Source organism: Pelodiscus sinensis, chromosome 17, assembly GCF_052426305.1.
Source record: "Pelodiscus sinensis isolate ZL-2025 chromosome 17, ASM5242630v1, whole genome shotgun sequence".
In the NCBI taxonomy this organism is placed as follows: Eukaryota; Metazoa; Chordata; order Testudines; family Trionychidae; genus Pelodiscus; species Pelodiscus sinensis.
In genome coordinates this window covers 37,161,757-37,179,616 of record NC_143068.1, presented here as the reverse complement: position 1 = coordinate 37,179,616, position 17,860 = coordinate 37,161,757, and positions in this window count along the sequence as shown.

Sequence of the window (17,860 nt, the reverse complement as noted above, 5' to 3'; positions counted from 1 at the left end):
GTTGGGTGGAAGCTTTCCCTTGCCGCCGAGCGGACGCCACTACTGTGGTGAAGAAATTAGCTACTGAGGTGGTTCCCAGATTTGGAATCCCTTTAAAAATTGACTCGGATAAGGGAACCCATTTCACAGCCAAAATCCTGCAAGATCTGTGTAGAGCCCTCCACATAGAACAACGATTCCATACTCCATATCATCCCCAAAGTTCAGGGCATGTTGAAAGGAAAAACCTCGATATCAAACGGAAGTTAAGCAAGATTATCTCTGATACTGGACTCAAGTGGCCACAGGCATTGCCCCTTGCCCTCATGCATATCCGAAATACCCCAAACCGCAAACATGGTCTCACCCCTCATGAAATCCTATTTGGGAGGCCAATTTTACTTGGATTTGAGCCTCCTGGAAAAATTAATCCTTCCCACTTGTCTGAATGTTATGACGAACTACTTCAATACTGTATACATCTGTCTAAAATTGCTTTTAGTCTCTCCTCTCAGGTTGCAGAAGCCTTACCTGTCCCAACTGATGTGCCTTGCCATGATGTGCAACCAGGAAACTGGGTCCTGATAAAAGAATTCCGGAGGAAAGACTGCCTATCTCCAAGGTGGAATGGTCCCTTCCAGGTCCTGCTGACTACCAACACGGCTGTGAAGGTAGCCGAGCGAGATTCTTGGATACACGCAAGCCACGTGCGCCGCACCGTTGACCCTCAGAAGTTGTGTGAATTTGCCTCTCCCGACATATCGCCTCCTACTGAACCTGTCAGCCCAGAGCCAGAAGAGAACGACTTTCTACCGCTTTCTGAGAAAGAAATCGAATCACTTCTCCTGAACGAGGGATATACATCATCGGAAATCAAAGACCTGGACCTCATTCACTACGCTCTCACTACAGGCCAGATCCCTTCTGGTCCTATTAGTCACGTTGACATTCCACAACAATCTGCACCCGACCTTGCCATTGACCCTACCGGCATTTTGTCAGAGGACGGTGGGTTTTCTACTTATAACCTCCGTCCGCGCAAGTGCTGAAAGGATTACAATCCTGCACAATGGCTAAACTCTTGTTCCTCCTTTGTATAGGCCTTATTTGGCTCCAAGGGGGGAATGGTATTGGTACTAACACCTTTCTGCAGCTGGCAGAAGGTATGGCACGAGCCGCAAACAAAACTAACTGTTGGGTGTGTGCCTGGGCACCACAAAGTGCGCATAGTGGATACCCAATAGGTGCCCTTCCGTTAAACAAAACTGGACTAGTAAGTGATGCATTACTGGAACAAAATGACCAAACTGTGTGGTTCAACCAGACTGGGTGCATCCAATTATCATTCAGTGGTACAAGCCCCCTATGTAGGAATCTTACAGGTACCACCTTTGTCGGGAAATCAAGCTGCACACACATTATAACAAAGCTGAATGGGACACATGTATGGCATAATGGTTCCACTATGTCTACCGCAAACCTTTGGTGCACCCTATTCAAACCAGAAATAACAACCATATGGGGAGGGACCACTAGTACAGACCTTTGCAAGGAAGGTAACACCACCTTTGGGAACCGAGCCATGATGACATATCAGTCTGACTCGTGGAACATGTATAATTATTGGTGGATATGCGGTAAATTTGCCTATAAAAGGCTTCCGCAGAATGCCTCGGGGTTTTGTTACCTCGGTCTTGTGACACCAGCTATGAGAATTGTTGACACTTTGCCACCAGGGCATATCAGGAATAAGCGGGATGGGTCTTGGGAGAAAGCATGGAACTGGATAGAACAAACTGCCCTTGCAGTAGCTGAAACTACCATTCCATGGGTAGGGCAGGCAAAAACAAATCATGATTTAAAAACAATGTCCTTGCTTATGGAAAAATTCATGAATACCACAGAAGGGGCATTAGGTGTGGTACAGGATAATTTAAATGAATTACGAATCTTTACCCAGCAAAACAGACTGGCTCTTGACTATCTACTAGCAGCTCAAGGAGGGGTATATGGATTAATAGGCCCAGAGTGTTGTGTTAAAGTTTCTGATGTGAGTTCAAACCTAACCACAAGGATAAAGGAAATCCAAACATTGTCTGTCCAGACAAAAACATTTAGAGAGCAGTTGCAAGACTGGAATCCTTTGAATTGGTTGGGAATAGAGTTAAGCGAACTCATGAAGAAAGTGGTGGGAGGAATATTGATGTTCCTTGTCTTAATATGCTCTATATACATAATGATACAGCTAGCCTTATGCTGTATTAAAAGGTGCTTACAAAAGATAGAAAATGTAGCAGAAAGCAAAGTACAACAGATGCTTCTGCTAAATGTACAGAACCCTCCCAAGAAAGACTACAAAGACACTTGCACGTTTGAGGATGAATGGGAAAGGATGCTTCAGATTAATTGTGATCCACAAGTGGATCAAAGGGGGAATGAAGGATAAACTTAACTTTTGTCAATATGACCCCTGCTGTTAAAGTCTGGTCTTTGTAAAAAGGTACGTGCTTGAGCACAGGTATACAAAAGGAGGGGACAGGTGAAACTGGTTTGAACCTGTTGTAAGGCCTGCAAAATCTATATATCTGTCTCCCTTGATCATCAAATTTCCCCTCCTTTTTGACTGGAAGTATTGGGGTATTACACACAGACTGCGTTCTTATGAGCACTCCTTGTTCCAACAGGGAGGAGATTACAGGCGCTATGCCCTCCTCCGCTTCCTGGGACAAGGGGTACTGAGACACTCGAGGGTAAGGCCGGCCGTGTTTATACCTGATCCGTACAGGCTCTGCTGTTAACAGTTTCCCAACTTCATTGGAGTGAGAAGCCCACAAAGACGTTGGTACCTGGTCCAGCTCCACACTCTCCAGTTTGGAGTCTGGGTTTATACCTTGTCCGTCTGTTGTTAACATCATGAGGAAATTTGGTGCCTGATTATGGGGTATATCAACAAAGACCCCTTCAGGGGAACAATAAATTGTAGCATTCAATTTACACAGCAGGTCTCTACCCATCAAGTTTACAGGCGTACTGGGAGATAACAGAAAGGCATGTTCCTCTGTCAAAGGCCCAATGGTTAAGGAACACGGTTCACTCATTGCATGGGGGATAGTTACTCCCCCAACCCCCACAGCATTTACTATTTCTCCAGTTCTGGCCAGACTGGGAGCTTCATCCTCTCTTATTGTGGAAAGAGAGGCACCAGTATCAATTAGAAATTCATGTTTGTTTCCATTAACGGAAAATGAAACTAAGGCATCAGGTGTAGCAGAAAGAGAGACAGAAGGTAACAGAGAGCATTGCAATGTTTTATCAATAACCTCTGGGCATAGTCAGAACGGATTAATCCTTTGTCGGTCCTCCGGAGGGTAGTCTCTGTTGGGTGCACCTGCTGGAAAGGGGTTAGTATTGGGCCACCTCTGTCCTTGTGGCAATGGTCCGGACTGTCTGTTGGAGCCCTGGTTAAATCTATTTTGTCGTCTTTTACGGCATTCATTTTTCCAATGGCCAAACCCACCACAGTAATTACACACATCATACGTGCTTGAGCACAGGTATACAAAAGGAGGGGACAGGTGAAACTGGTTTGAACCTGTTGTAAGGCCTGCAAAATGACAGTGAGGGGACAAATGATGATTGGAGGGAATTTGGTGCAAAGGGGCATGACCTGTATATGCATGCAATTGTAAGTGGTCAGTAAAAGGGGGGTAATTACCATGTAAGAAAGTACAAAAGACCTTGCCTTTTGTTTGGGCATTTGCAGAAACTTTGCAGAAACTTTTTTTTTCTCCTGAGTATCCTGGAGGTTTTGCCCTGGAATGCATTCCTGAATAAAGCTGGTTGCTTAAGAAGGGTGTCTGGAATTGATTTGGTAGGGGTTTTGGGCCCCCATCCGAACCCTCGGATTAAATTCTCCGTCAGTCCCCAGCCTGTAACTATGCTTGGGATTCTTCCGTCCCAAGTGCAGGACTCTACACTTGTCTTTGTTGAATCTCATCAGATTTCTAGTGGCCCAATCCTCCAATTTGTCTAAGTCACTCTGGACCCTATCTCTGCCCTTAAGCGTATCTACCTCTCCCCTAGCTTAGTGTCATCTGCAAACTTGCTGAGGGTGCAATCTATCCCCTCATCCAGGTCATTAATAAAGATATTGAACAAAACCGGTCCTAGAACAGAACCTTGGGGCACTCCACTAGAAACCGACCACCATCCTGACATCGAACCGTTGATCACTACCCGCTGGGCCCGTCCTTCTAGCCATCTTTCTATCCATCTTACCGTCCATTTATCCAATCCGCATTCCCTTAACTTGCTGGCAAGAATATCGTGGGAGACCGTATCAAAAGCCTTGCTAAAGTCAAGGTACACAACATCCACTGACTTTCCCATGTCCACTGAGCCAGTTACCTCATCATAGAAGCCAATCAGATTGGTCAAGCACGACTTGCCCTTTGTGAATCCATGCTGACTATTCCTGATCACTTTCCTCTCATTCAAGTGTCTCAAAATGGATTCCTTTAGGATCCCTTCCATGATTTTTCCAGGAACTGAGGTAAGACTGACCAGCCTATAATTCCCTGGATCGTCCTTCTTCCCTTTTTTGAAGATGGGCACTACATTTGCCCTTTTCCAATCATCCGGGATTTCACCCGATCTCCACGACTTTTCAAAGATAATGGCCAAAGGCTCCTCAATGACATTTGCCAACTCCTTCAGTACCCTTGGGTGCATTAAGTCTGGACCCATGGATTTGTGTACGTTTAGTTTTTCTAAATAGTTCCTAACCTGTTCTTTACCCACCAAGGGCTGTCCATCTTCTTCCCATCCTGCGTCGCTTAGCACAGAAGTCCAGGAGCCGACCTTGTCCGTGAATACAGAGGCAAAGAAAGCATTGAGTACTTCAGCTTTCCCTACATCCTCTGTCACTAGGTTACCTCCTTCATCCATTAGGGACTGCACACCCTCTCTAATCACCTTCTTTTTGTTGACATGCCTGTAGAAACCTTTCTTGTTATCCTTCACATCCTTAGCCAGTCGCAACTCCATTTGCGCTTTCGCCTTCCTGATAACCCCCGGCATTCTCGAACTATACATTTAAGCTCCTCCCTAGTCATTTGTCCAAGTTTCCACTTTCTGTAAGCTTCCTTTTGTGCTTAAGTACACCAAGGATTTCCCCTGTAAGCCAATCCGGTCTCCTACCAGGTTTGCCTCTCTTGCTACGTGTCGGGATGGTTTCTTTCTGTGCCTTCAATAAGGCTTCTTTAAAATACTGCCAGCTGTCCTGGACTCCTTTCCCTTCATGTTAACATCCCAGGGGATTCTTTCCATCAGATCTCTGAGGGGGTCAAAATCTGCTTTTTGAAGTCCAAGGTGTGTATTTTACTACTCTCTTTCCTTCCTTTGGTCAGGATCCTGAAATCTACCATCTCATGATCACTGCTTCCCAGGTTGTCACCCACCTCTACGTCCCCTATTAGTTCCTCCCTGTTTGTGAGGAGAAGGTCAAGCTGTGCACGGCCCCTGGTCGGATCCTTCAGCACTTGTACCAAGAAGTTATCCCCAACATTCTCCAAAAACTTCCTGGATTGCCTGTGTACTGCTGTATTGGTTTCCCAACAGATGTCAGGGTGATTAAAGTCCCCCATGAGAACCAGGGCCTGCGATCTGGAAGCTTCGCTCAGTTGTTCGAAGAAAGCCTCATCTACCTCATCCACCTGGTTCGGTGGCCTGTAGCAGACACCAACCACAACATCACTGCTGTTTGCTCCTTTAAACCTGACCCATAGACTTTCAACAAGTTTTTCTCCCTCTTTATACTGGAGTTCAGAGCAATCATAGTGCTCTCTTACATATAGTGCAACTCCTCCTCCTTTCTCCCCTGCCTATTCTTCCTGAACAATCTATACCCTTCCATGACAGCGCTCCAGTCATGCGAGTCATCCCACCAAGTCTCTGTTATCCCAATTAAATCATATTTCTTGGCCTGGGCCAGGGCCTCCAGCTCTTCCTGCTTGTTGCCCAGGCTTCTCGCATTAGTGTACAAACACTTCAGGTAACCAGTTGATTGCACTATCTTCTCCATTCGAAACTGGGGTCCTCCTTTCTCGCTCCTTGCTCTATGCATTTCTTCCCGGTATCTGACTTTCCCACTCCCCTCAGGGTTTTGGTCACCGTCCCCCGACGAACCTAGTTTAAAGCCCTCCTCACTAGGTTCGCAAGCCTGCCCGCGAAGATGCTCCTTCCTCTCTTGGTTAGGTGGATCCCATCTCTTCCTAACAATCCTTCCGCCCGGAACAGAGTCCCATGGTCGAAGAAACCAAAGCCCTCTCTGCGACACCACCTGCGCAACCACGCATTTACGTCCTCAATTCGACGATCCCTGCCCAGTCCTTTCCCTTCAACAGGGAGGATGGACGAGAACACCACTTGCGCTCCAAAGTCTTGGATCCTTCTTCCCAGTGCTACATAATCCGCAGCAACCCGCTCAAGGTCATTCTTGGCCGTATCATTCGTTCCTACATGGAGAAGCAGGAAGGGGTAGCGATCCGAAGGTTTGATCAGCTTGCTAAGCCTCTCAGTGACATCCCGAATGCGAGCTCCCGGTAAGCAGCACACCTCTCGAGATTCCAGGTCCGGACGGCAGAGGGATGGCTCAGTCCCTCTTAGGAGGAGTCCCCGACCACCACCACCCGTCGTTTCCTTTTGGGGGTGGTGGCCGTGGAACCCCCATCCCTAGGACTACGCATCCCATGCCTTTCAGTAGATGGTACTCCCTTCTGGTTTCTACCTTGTGAGGTCCCTTCCAGAGCATTCAGCACTGCAGAGCCTGTGGAGAGAGCTTGAAAGCGATTGCTTACCTCTATAGCATCGGGGGAATCCCGTGCTGGCCTTTTTCCCCTTCTAGAAGTTACATGCTGCCAGTTCTCCTCTTGGTCGCGTACTGCCCTCACTGGCTCCTCTGCCTGCCGTGCTTGAAGGATCAATTGCTGCCTTCTATCGAGGAAGTCTTCATCCTCTCTGATCAAGCGTAAGGTCGACACTTGGGCCTCCAGTCCTCTAATTTTTTCTTCCAAAATCTCGACCAGCTTGCACTTGGTGCAGATGAAATCCGTTCTTTCTTCCGGGAGGAAGACAAACATGGCACACGCCGTGCAGGTAACAACAGCAGCAGACGCATCATCAACCATCTCTGCTGTCCTGGAGAAGGGATTTAAAAAGAAAGACAAGAGAACCTCCCGCCCTTCCCTCTCCCCTTCAGAACTCCCTCTCAAAACTCCCTGTTAGCAAGCTCCTTGGTCGCTTGCCCACTGCCTTATAAAGCCCCTCCCCCTACCAAGGCTCAGCCAATCAGCAGAGGCTTCTACAATTCAAACTTTAATTTGAAGCCAACAGTTTCCACCTGCCAATCACAGCCCCTACCAATCACAGCACAAACTCTATCAAGGGGAGGGGGGAAGGGGAAAAAAAAAAAAGCCTCACTCTCAAACACAGGGGAAAATAAATAAATAAATAAATAAATAAACAAACAAACAAACAAACAAACAAACAAACAAGAACACACAACCCTCACTCACAAACACAAGCTCAGCATACAGCAAGAAAGCCCCAAGCACAACACCCACTTCTCCCAAGACTCCTGTATCTACTTCTCCTCTACCTGGAGAACTCCCCCTCTAAAGCCTCACTCAAACAGGGGGGGAGGAGGGAAAGAAAAAAAAAAAAAAAAAAAAAACCACACAAACCACCACACACCAAACACAAGCTCTGCACACACTGAGAAAGCCCCAATAACAAAACACACTTCCCTCAAGAGTCCTGTATCTGCTTCTCCTTCACCTGGAGAACTCCCTCTCAAAACTCCCTGTTCGCAAGCTCCTTGGTCGCTTGCCCACTGCCTTATAAAGCCCCTCCCCCTACCAAGGCTCAGCCAATCAGCAGAGGCTTCTACAATTCAAACTTTAATTTGAAGCCAACAGTTTCCACCTGCCAATCACAGCCCCTACCAATCACAGCACAAACTCTATCAAGGGGAGGGGGAAGGGAAAAAAAAAAAAAAGCCTCACTCTCAAACACAGGGGAAAATAAATAAATAAATAAATAAACAAACAAACAAACAAACAAACAAACAAAAAAGAACACACAACCCTCACTCACAAACACAAGCTCAGCATACAGCAAGAAAGCCCCAAGCACAACACCCACTTCTCCCAAGACTCCTGTATCTACTTCTCCTCTACCTGGAGAACTCCCCCTCTAAAGCCTCACTGAAACAGGGGGGGAGGAGGGAAAGAAAAAAAAAAAAAAACACACAAACCACCACACACCAAACACAAGCTCTGCACACACTGAGAAGGCCCCAATAACAAAACACATTTCCCTCAAGAGTCCTGTATCTGCTTCTCCTTCACCTGGAGAACTCCCTCTCAAAACTCCCTGTTAGCAAGCTCCTTGGTCGCTTGCCCACTGCCTTATAAAGCCCCTCCCCCTACCAAGGCTCAGCCAATCAGCAGAGGCTTCTACAATTCAAACTTTAATTTGAAGCCAACAGTTTCCACCTGCCAATCACAGCCCCTACCAATCACAGCACAAACTCTATCAAGGGGAGGGGGAAGGGAAAAAAAAAAAAAAAAGCCTCACTCTCAAACACAGGGGAAAATAAATAAATAAATAAATAAATAAATAAATAAACAAACAAACAAACAAGAACACACAACCCTCACTCACAAACACAAGCTCAGCATACAGCAAGAAAGCCCCAAGCACAACACCCACTTCTCCCAAGACTCCTGTATCTACTTCTCCTCTACCTGGAGAACTCCCCCTCTAAAGCCTCACTCAAACAGGGGGGGAGGAGGGAAAGAAAAAAAAAAAACAAAAAAACAAAAAAAAAACACACAAACCACCACACACCAAACACAAGCTCTGCACACACTGAGAAAGCCCCAATAACAAAACACACTTCCCTCAAGAGTCCTGTATCTGCTTCTCCTTCACCTGGAGAACTCCCTCTCAAAACTCCCTGTTAGCAATCACCTGTTCGCATTGTGAAGCACTTAACCCTAATCGCAAAGTGAAGCATTGTAACTATAACAGTAACTAACTCAGCGCTCAGAGAGAGAATGTTTTAAGAAATGCCACCCAGAAACTTTTGTAACTTTTTGTAACTACAACTCTTGTATTATTATGCAAAATACTGTATGGGAAACATTACTTCGGGAATGTACGTAAGAGAGAGAGTGCTTGGACGATGAATGAACGGTTCTGAGAGGTGCCACCCTGAGAATGCAGCAACAAAGGGCTGAAGAAGGCGTCAGGTGCCAGTGCAACCAAAAGGTGTCCTTTAAGATCATTCCCGGGTCAGCTTATTGGTCGCCTCAGATAAAGGACACGCCCTTTAATCACAGCCCATTTGCTGACAGAGCAGTCCGTTAAGATTGACTGGTTGGAGCTGGGCAGGACCACCGGCCACGGCGCAGTTTAGGGGGCGGGGCCGCGGCTGGTCCTGCGGGTGACGGGCGGCAGTGGCCGGCCGGGCTGAAGCGCAGCCTGGGCCCCACTGGGGAGCGAGAGGCAGGTGCCAGGTCCAGGGGAGGGGATGAGGTGATTGCAGAGGAGGAAACTGAGGCACGGGGGGGAGAGCCAGGGAAAGCAGAGCTGGTGGGGCTGAGGCCGGTCCATGTCGGTTCACAGAGCAGCCGATGGACTCCTGAATTCTCAGCGGCTACTCGATGACGCCGCAGTCCCGGGGCCGGTGTGACGTCACAAACAGCTGCCGTCGCAATTGGCTCCCCGTAGCCGTTTCTGACACACACACGAGCCGCTCTGATTTGGCTTCTAACACTTTTAGCTGCTCGGTTCTGCAAGCGCGGAGAGGAAGCCGCGTCCGATAGATGGAGGTTCTCCACGACACATTTGGCAGCCTGGACCCCCTGCCTCTGGTCCAAAGGGTCTCAACCAACCCCCGACCCCATGACCCTTGTTCTCAGTGATTCCGCCAGCTGCTTGGTGCCTTTAGTACCCGGCCCCGCTTGCAAAGTCCCCCCCCAGCAGCGCGACCGGAGAGCAAAGCGAAAGAACCCCCCCAGCATTGCGACCTGAGGGCGGCGCCAGAGACCCCCGAGCAGCAAGTCCCGAGGGCGGCACCAGAGACCCCCCCCAGCAGAGTGACCCGAAAACGGTGCCAGAGACCCCGCCCAGCAGCATGACCCGAGAGCGGCACCAGAGACCCCCCCAGCAGCATGAGCTGAAAGTGGCGACAGAGACCCCCCAGCAGCGCAACCCGAGAGAGGCGCCAGAGACCCCCCAGCAGCGCGACCCGAGAGCGGCACCAGAGACCCCCCAGCAGCGCAACCCGAGAGAGGCGCCAGAGACCCCCCAGCAGCGCGACCCGAGAGCGGCACCAGAGACCCCCCCCCAGCAGCACGACCCGTGAGAGGCGCCAGAGACAGCGCCCAGCAGCACGACCCGAGAGAGGCGCCAGACTCCCTCATAGAATCATAGAATAATAGGACTGGAAGGGACCTCGAGAGGTCATCGAGTCCAGCCCCCCGCCCTCAAGGCAGGACCAAGCTCCGTCTACACCATCCCTGACAGATGTCTATCTAACCTGTTCTTAAATATCTCCAGAGAGGGAGATTCCACCACCTCCCTTGGCAATTTATTCCAATATTTGACCACCCTGACAGTTAGGAATTTTTTCCTAATGTCCAATCTAAACCTCCCCTGCTGCACTTTAAGCCCATTACTCCTTGTCCTGTCCTCAGAAACCAAGAGGAACAAATTTTCTCCTTCCTCCTTGTGACACCCTTTTAGATATTTGAAAACCGCTATCATGTCCCCCCTTAATCTTCTTTTTTCCAAACTAAACAAACCCAGTTCATGAAGCCTGGCTTCATAGGTCATGTTCTCTAGACCTTTAATCATTCTTGTCGCTCTTCTCTGTACCCTTTCCAATTTCTCCACATCTTTCTTGAAATGTGGCGCCCAGAACTGGACACAGTACTCCAGCTGAGGCCTAACTAGTGCAGAGTAGAGCGGCAGAATGACTTCACGAGTTTTGCTTACAACACACCTGTTGATACAACCTAGAACCATATTTGCTTTTTTGCAACAGCATCACACTGTTGACTCATATTCAACTAGTGGTCCACTATGACCCCTAGATCCCTTTCCACCATGCTCCTTCCTAGACAGTCGCTTCCCATCTTGTATGTATGGAACTGATTGTTCCTTCCTAAGTGGAGCACTTTGCATTTCTCTTTATTAAACCTCATCCTGTTTACCTCTGACCATTTCTCTAACTTGCTAAGGTCATTTTGAATTATGTCCCTATCCTCCAAAGAAGTTGCAACCCCACCCAGTTTGGTATCATCTGCAAGCACGACCTGAGAGTGGCCCCAAAGACCCCTCCCCCCCAGCAGCGAGACCCGAGAGCGGCGCTAGAGACACCCCCAAGCTGCACGACCCGAGAGCGGCGCCAGAATCCCTCCCTGCAGCGAGACCCGAGAGCAGCGCTAGAGACACCCCCAAGCTGCACGACCAGAGAGCGGCGCCAGAATCCCTCCCTGCAGCGAGACCCGAGAGCGGCGTGACTGAAGAGACCTCTCACTCACTAAGGTCTGTGGCTGTGGGAATTCTATCCTTTAGCCCTTCCCCCCCCCCCCTCGCCTATGTATAGGGCCCTCTACAAGAACACTGAGTCAGTCAGCCATGACGCACCACCGCTCTCCCTTGCGCGACTGGCGTACCTGCAGAATTCCCGTTGGCTCCTGAGCCCTTAACCCGTGGAGATGCTCACCTGGAATGCCTGCAAGTGTCCCGTACAAGGACACGGCAGAAGCAGAGCAAGGACAAAGACACAGACAGAGACAGACAGACAGAACTTGCTGGCCAACACAACAGAACGAGGAGAGAGAAACACGTGGGAGGAAGGCAAACAACTCACCACTGAGCATCATCATCCTCAATCCAAGTCTCTGCTAAGGTGGACACACTGTTCCCCAAAGAAATGAGCAGCACCTACAAATGGAAACCCCGTTTCTCTCATAACCAAAGTTGCTAGTCGGGAACCTCAGCTAGGGCTGGCTTCCTAAGCAAACAGCACGTCACTACCTGCATCCAGGTGGGCCATAAGCTCAGATTTCTCTAAATTAAACACTTATCTCAGTGACAGCGGTGGTAGCTCTGCTCTCAACTGGACAGTTCTTGCCTCCCATTCATCATTCTCCCAACCTTACTGCTCTCATTCATGCTGTCTTTCCTTCGCGTGATGGGAAGAGACTCGAATGGCTGACTTCTTATGCCTTGATATTGAAGTCAGCACAAGGGGGAAAGAACAAACAAGTTAGCAGCTCAGTCAGCAATGGTGCATAACCTCTTCTTCTCGCATATAAGGTATCACAGACTCCTACCACCAGCCATGCCCTTTCATGGCCACTGCAGGAATACAGCTAGAGTAGAAAGGTATCCAAATTAGTAACGCTAGAGTAGACTACATTGAGCCGGTATCCAAAACAGTGACTCTACAGAGTAGACTACTGTCCCTTTCCCAGCCTCAATGCCACAGGGCCCCATGCCATAAAAGAAGCTCATGGCCTGTGAAGACATCTACTGCCAGGTGTGCCCTACTTTTTTGTGGTTCCTGAGACCACCTCTGTGGGGAATGCATGCCAAGCAAACTCCCCCTGTTCTGTGGAGGGAGACAGCAGGACAGGAAAGGGGAGAGTCTTAGCTGGGCTGAACAATGGAGACATTCAATAAGCAATTTAGGTTCCCCACATCAATATGTCTATCTTGAATTTATGATACAGGCAGTCCCCGAGTTACGCGGATCCGACTTATGTCGAACGGGGATTTTCTCACGGGGAGCGCCACGGTCCGGCCCGGGTCCTCCGCCGCTTTGCTCCGCGTCTCCCTGGTCTGCTGGGGGGGGGACACAGCTAGTGCCCCCCCCCAGCAGACCAGGGAGATGTGGAGCAAAGCCCGGGGCCTGTGGTAGAGCAGGTGGGACGCTGCCGGTTGGTCCCGCAGCACCGCTCCTTGGCGCTACTGGACCAACCCGGCAGCACCCCAGCTGCTCAGCCCCAGGAGTCCTGATTCAGCCGCTGCTGATCAGTTTCAGCAGCGGCTGAATCAGGACGCCTGGGGCAGAGCAGCTGGGGTGCTGCTGGGTTGGTCCAGTAGCGCCGAGGTGCGGCCACGCTACTGGACCAACCCAGCAGCACCAGAGCTGCTCTGCCCCAGGCGTCCCCAAGTTAGCCGCTGCTGAAACTGACCAGCGGCTGACTACAGGAAGCCCGAGGCAGAGTTGCTCTGCCCTGGGCTTCCTGGAATCAGCTGCTGATCAGTTTCAGCAGCAGCTGACTTGGGGACGCCTGGGGCTCTTAAGTTGAATCTGTATGTAAGTCAGAACTGGTGTCCAGATTCAGCGGCTGAATCTGGATGCCAGTTCCGACTTAAGTTGAATCTGTATGTAAGAACAAACCTACAGTCCTTATCTTGTACGTAGCCCGGGGACTGCCTGTATTGGCGGCTATACTGTTGCGTGGAAGGATCTAAGTACACAAGGGCACTGAGGGATTGGGGTGATTTAGAGGCCCCATGATGAAGGGCAGGGTGGAGGAGTGTTTGAGGACCCCACATTGGCAGGGAAGGTGAACTTGGCAAGGGGGAACAAGAATTGGGGAGTGTTGGGGGTTAAGGGATCCCATGAATGGAGGGATCCACTAGAGGCAGATTAGGGAAGGATATGGCAGGCTGGAGGATGTCCGGGAGGAAGAGGAGGACTGAGGGGGGAAGTTCAGGGTGCTAGGAACAGAATGAATAAGGGAGGCTGACAGGTCCCATGGCTGGTAGGATAGGAGCGTGGGAGGAGGGACTGTGGGTTGGGAAAGAAGCAAATTAGACCAAGGGGGTCCTACGAACAGGGGAAACGTAGGGACAGAGCTAGGGTGCAGGTTAAGGTGAGCTGGGGGATGTCGTAGGGAGGAAAAGGGCTGATGGACCCCACAAATGGGGGCATGGACTGGGGGTGCATGTGGGGCTGGGTGTTGTGGAGAGGAAGGGAAACTGAGGGGCCCCTGGGATAAGAGTATGGACTGGAGGGAAGGACACTGATGTGGGTGCAGGCGGGACTGGGGGTTATTAGAAATGGACTGGAGAAGAGGGGGGGATTGGGATGCAGGCTGGGCTGGGGTTGGCTAAGGAAGGGAGGGGTCGGATGGAGCCAGCCTGTGATGCAGTTTGTGGGCAGGGCTGGGCTGTCATGCTGGGTGGGGTGGGGGCTGCAACACACTAGTGACGTCGGACCCGAGGAACCAGCATTGTCAAAACTACAACTCCCGGCATGCACCGCTCATGCAGGGAGTGACTCACGCACAACGAGACCAAGCCCCTAGCGACCCAGGCTTGGCATCCAGACTGCTGATGTCACGTCCTCTTCCGCCACCCCTTGTCATAGCCTGGAATGGCAAAAACCTCCCCCGCAGACTGTTACTGGAGAAGCAAAATGCAGGACAATGTAGCACTTTAAAGACTAACAAGATGGTTTATTAGATGATGAGCTTTCGTGGGCCAGACCCACTTCCTCAGATCAAAAAATCAGAAAATACCAGACATTTTAGGTGTCCGGTATTTTCTGAATTTTTTTTACCAGACAGGCGGCAAAAATACTGGATTGTCCGAACCGTAGCTGTACTTTGCCCAGACCTGGTCTATACATTTCTGCAGTTGGGTGTGGCCATGCCAGGGTGCTTGGCTGCTCCTTGAGAGTTTCTGTCCAGAGGCTCTTGGGACCAACTGGGGAGAAGTGACTGCCAGGGCGGATGAGCAATAAACTTTCTCCACTGCATTTTCTATCAGGTTCTTACTGGTCATTATCTCCACCGTACCTCGGTGCAGCCATCTGTTCAAACAGCTTTTCAGTCCTAAAACAGTCTTGGCACCATCCCTCAGTTGTGCAATCCTTTTAAAAATGTATCCCCCTAACACACTGGTGTCTGAAACCAGACCACTTCACGGGAGGGTGTGGAAGTGACAGCCAATTCAGCTCCAGCCATGGCATCCAGGTGGGCTAGAGGGGATACAGCCATATTGTTCCCATCCTGCCTATCAGCTGCTTGTAGGGAGAGAGTTCCCTTTAAGCCTCTCAGTCAATGCAGATTTTGGCCTTCACCAGCCAGATGAAGGGCTATATGGGGGAGGGGATGTCATACAGAGTATCACCAACATCAAGAGGAGCCGACACACAAAAAAGCCCAGGCATGGGTAGAAGTGTGCAGGGATAGCTTGGCATTGGGGCAGCTTTAAGACATATGGTACTTAGAACGGCTCTACTGGATCAGACTAATGATTGCTCCAGTCTTGTATCCTGTCTTGCAGCAGTGACTAGTGCTCGATACTTCAGAGGGAATTAACAATCCAGGCAGTCAATGATGCATCCCACAATCAAATCCCAGATTCTGGCAATCAGAGGGTTAGGGCCGTGGTCACCAACAGGTCGATCACGAGGCCTCGACCAGTCGATCATGAAGCACGCAGACCGCCCCCCCATTTTCCTCCCACCCCCGAGGAGCCCCACTACCTACCGCCAGCGAAAATGGAGGTAGTGCCAGCTCCCCGCAGGTGGACGGAAGTCCCGCAGCTTAGCGCCACTTCCGGGGGTTCCGGAAGTTCACTGGCTGCTCTGCCGGGCACACTGTGGGAGGGGGCGTCGGCCCCGGAGGAGGAGCACAGCCACTTCCCTGCACCGGCGCAGGAGGGAGGAGTCGGCCACGGGGCAGGCGCGCGCGGGGGTTTCGGCCCCGGGGCAGGCGTGTGCGGGGGTTTCCCTGCGCCGCGGGGGGGGAAGGGGAGTCGGGCCCGGAGGAGGCACGTGCTGGCTTCCCTCAGGGGGAGGAATCCTGGGAGGAGGCAGATGCAGGGGACTCTCTGTCTCCACTGGCACCCTGTCCCCACTCCCCTCTCCCCAGCCACAGAACTCTGTCCCCATTCCCATCCCCACTCCCCGAACTCTGTCCCCACTCCTCTGTCCCGAGCCACAGAACTCTGTCCCACTGGAACTCTGTCCCCTGCTGCAGAACCGTCCTCTGTCCTCCCAGCACCCTGTTCCCTCTCCCCTACCCCCAGCCGCAGAACTCTGTCCCCACTGGCACCCTGTCCCCTGCCAAAGCACCCACTACCACCCTTCCCAGTACTATGTCCCCTGCTCCCACCAACACAGTTGGGGCCACATTAGTGAAGCTGGGGGAGGGGGAGTGTTGGAGGAGGTTTTCTTTGCATCTCACTTGGGTGGCCCCAACTGACTTTTCTTGGGTCAGTGACCCCTGACTCAAAACAGGTTCCCTGCCCTTCTCAGAAATAAAGACAACGCAGAAAGTTTTTGTGTTTGTTGGCCAGGTTTCATTTTTAAATAAAATACTGTCAAGCCCCCAACTGGGGCCATGCCCCCATTTGGCCACAGCATCATAACACTCCTGCACTCCCCCTTCCACCAGACCCCAGATCTGAGCCGATCATACACTGAAACCCCCTGCCCTGAGCCCCTCATATACCCCAAACCAAATTCCTGAACCCTCACATCCACAAGCCTGTAGCTTGCTTAGTACCCCAACCCTCCATCTGACCCCAACACCGCCCGGCCTAGAGCCCCCTCCCCGAGCCAGCGTCCCCTTCTCCACCTCCTCCTGCGTCCAGATTTCCTCCCAGAGCTTGCACCTCTAACCCCTTCCCACACTCAAATCCTACACACCCTGTCTCAACCCAGCAAGTGTACGGCTAGACTGCAGGGCTACGTCTACACGGGCATGATTTTCCAGAAATGCTTTTAACGGAAGAGTTTTCCGTTAAAAGCATTTTCGGAAAAGCGCGTCTAGATTGGCAGGACGCTTTTCCGAAAAGCACTTTTTGCAGAAAAGTGTCCGTGGCCAATCTAGACGTGGTTTTGCGCAAAAAAGCCCCAATCTCCATCTTAGCCATCGGGGCTTTTTTGCGCAAAACAGTACTGTGCTGTCTACACTGGCCCTCTTGCACAAATGATTTGTGCAAGAGGGCGTTTGCCCGAACGGGAGCAGCACAGTATTTCCGCAAGGACACCGACGATCTTACATGAGAGCGTCAGTGTTCTTGCGGAAATTCAAGCAGCCAGTGTAGACAGCTGGCAAGTTTTTCCTCAAAAGCAGATGATTTTGCGGAAAAACTTGCCAGTCTAGACACAGCCCAGGAGTTTTTCAGGATTCTGGAAATATCCCAGAAAAACTCTTCTGCATCCAGGGATGCATTTGTTCTTCTGCTTTTTTTAGTGGAAGAGCAAACATGCTCTTTTGGTCACCCCTATATTCCTCTTTCCACGAGGAATAAGGGAGCTTCCAAAAGAAGGGTTTTTTCTGACATTTGGTCCAGTCTAGACAGGCCAAATGTTGGAAAAACCTCTTCCTACAGAAGAATTGAAAAAAAAAAAAAGCAGCAGTATAAGGGTTGGGGATAGCAAGTGATGGAGAGGAGGAGAATAGAGAGGGCAAGGCTTCAAGGAAGGGGCAAGACGGTAGATCTTGGCTTGTTCTGTCATTTAAAAAGTGATCTTGGGTGTAAAAAGGTTGGAGACCACTGCCCTACATCATCCCACTCACACATCCAAAGAGGCTCACCAGCGCCAGGAAACCAGCGTTGCAGGGGATGGAAGGGGGTAGTGACATCACAAAGGCCTGTTGCAGGATCTCAGCCTACTGGGAGATAGTGATAGGTCGGTGGTGACCTCACAGAGAGACCCTAACCTGACATCAGCCAATCAGAAGAGAGGTGCAAGGCAGGGACAAGCTCAGAGATTCTAATGGCTTTGCAGCAGCAAGGCTCCTTCTCAAGGTCTCTCGTCGAGGGCGGAGAAAGA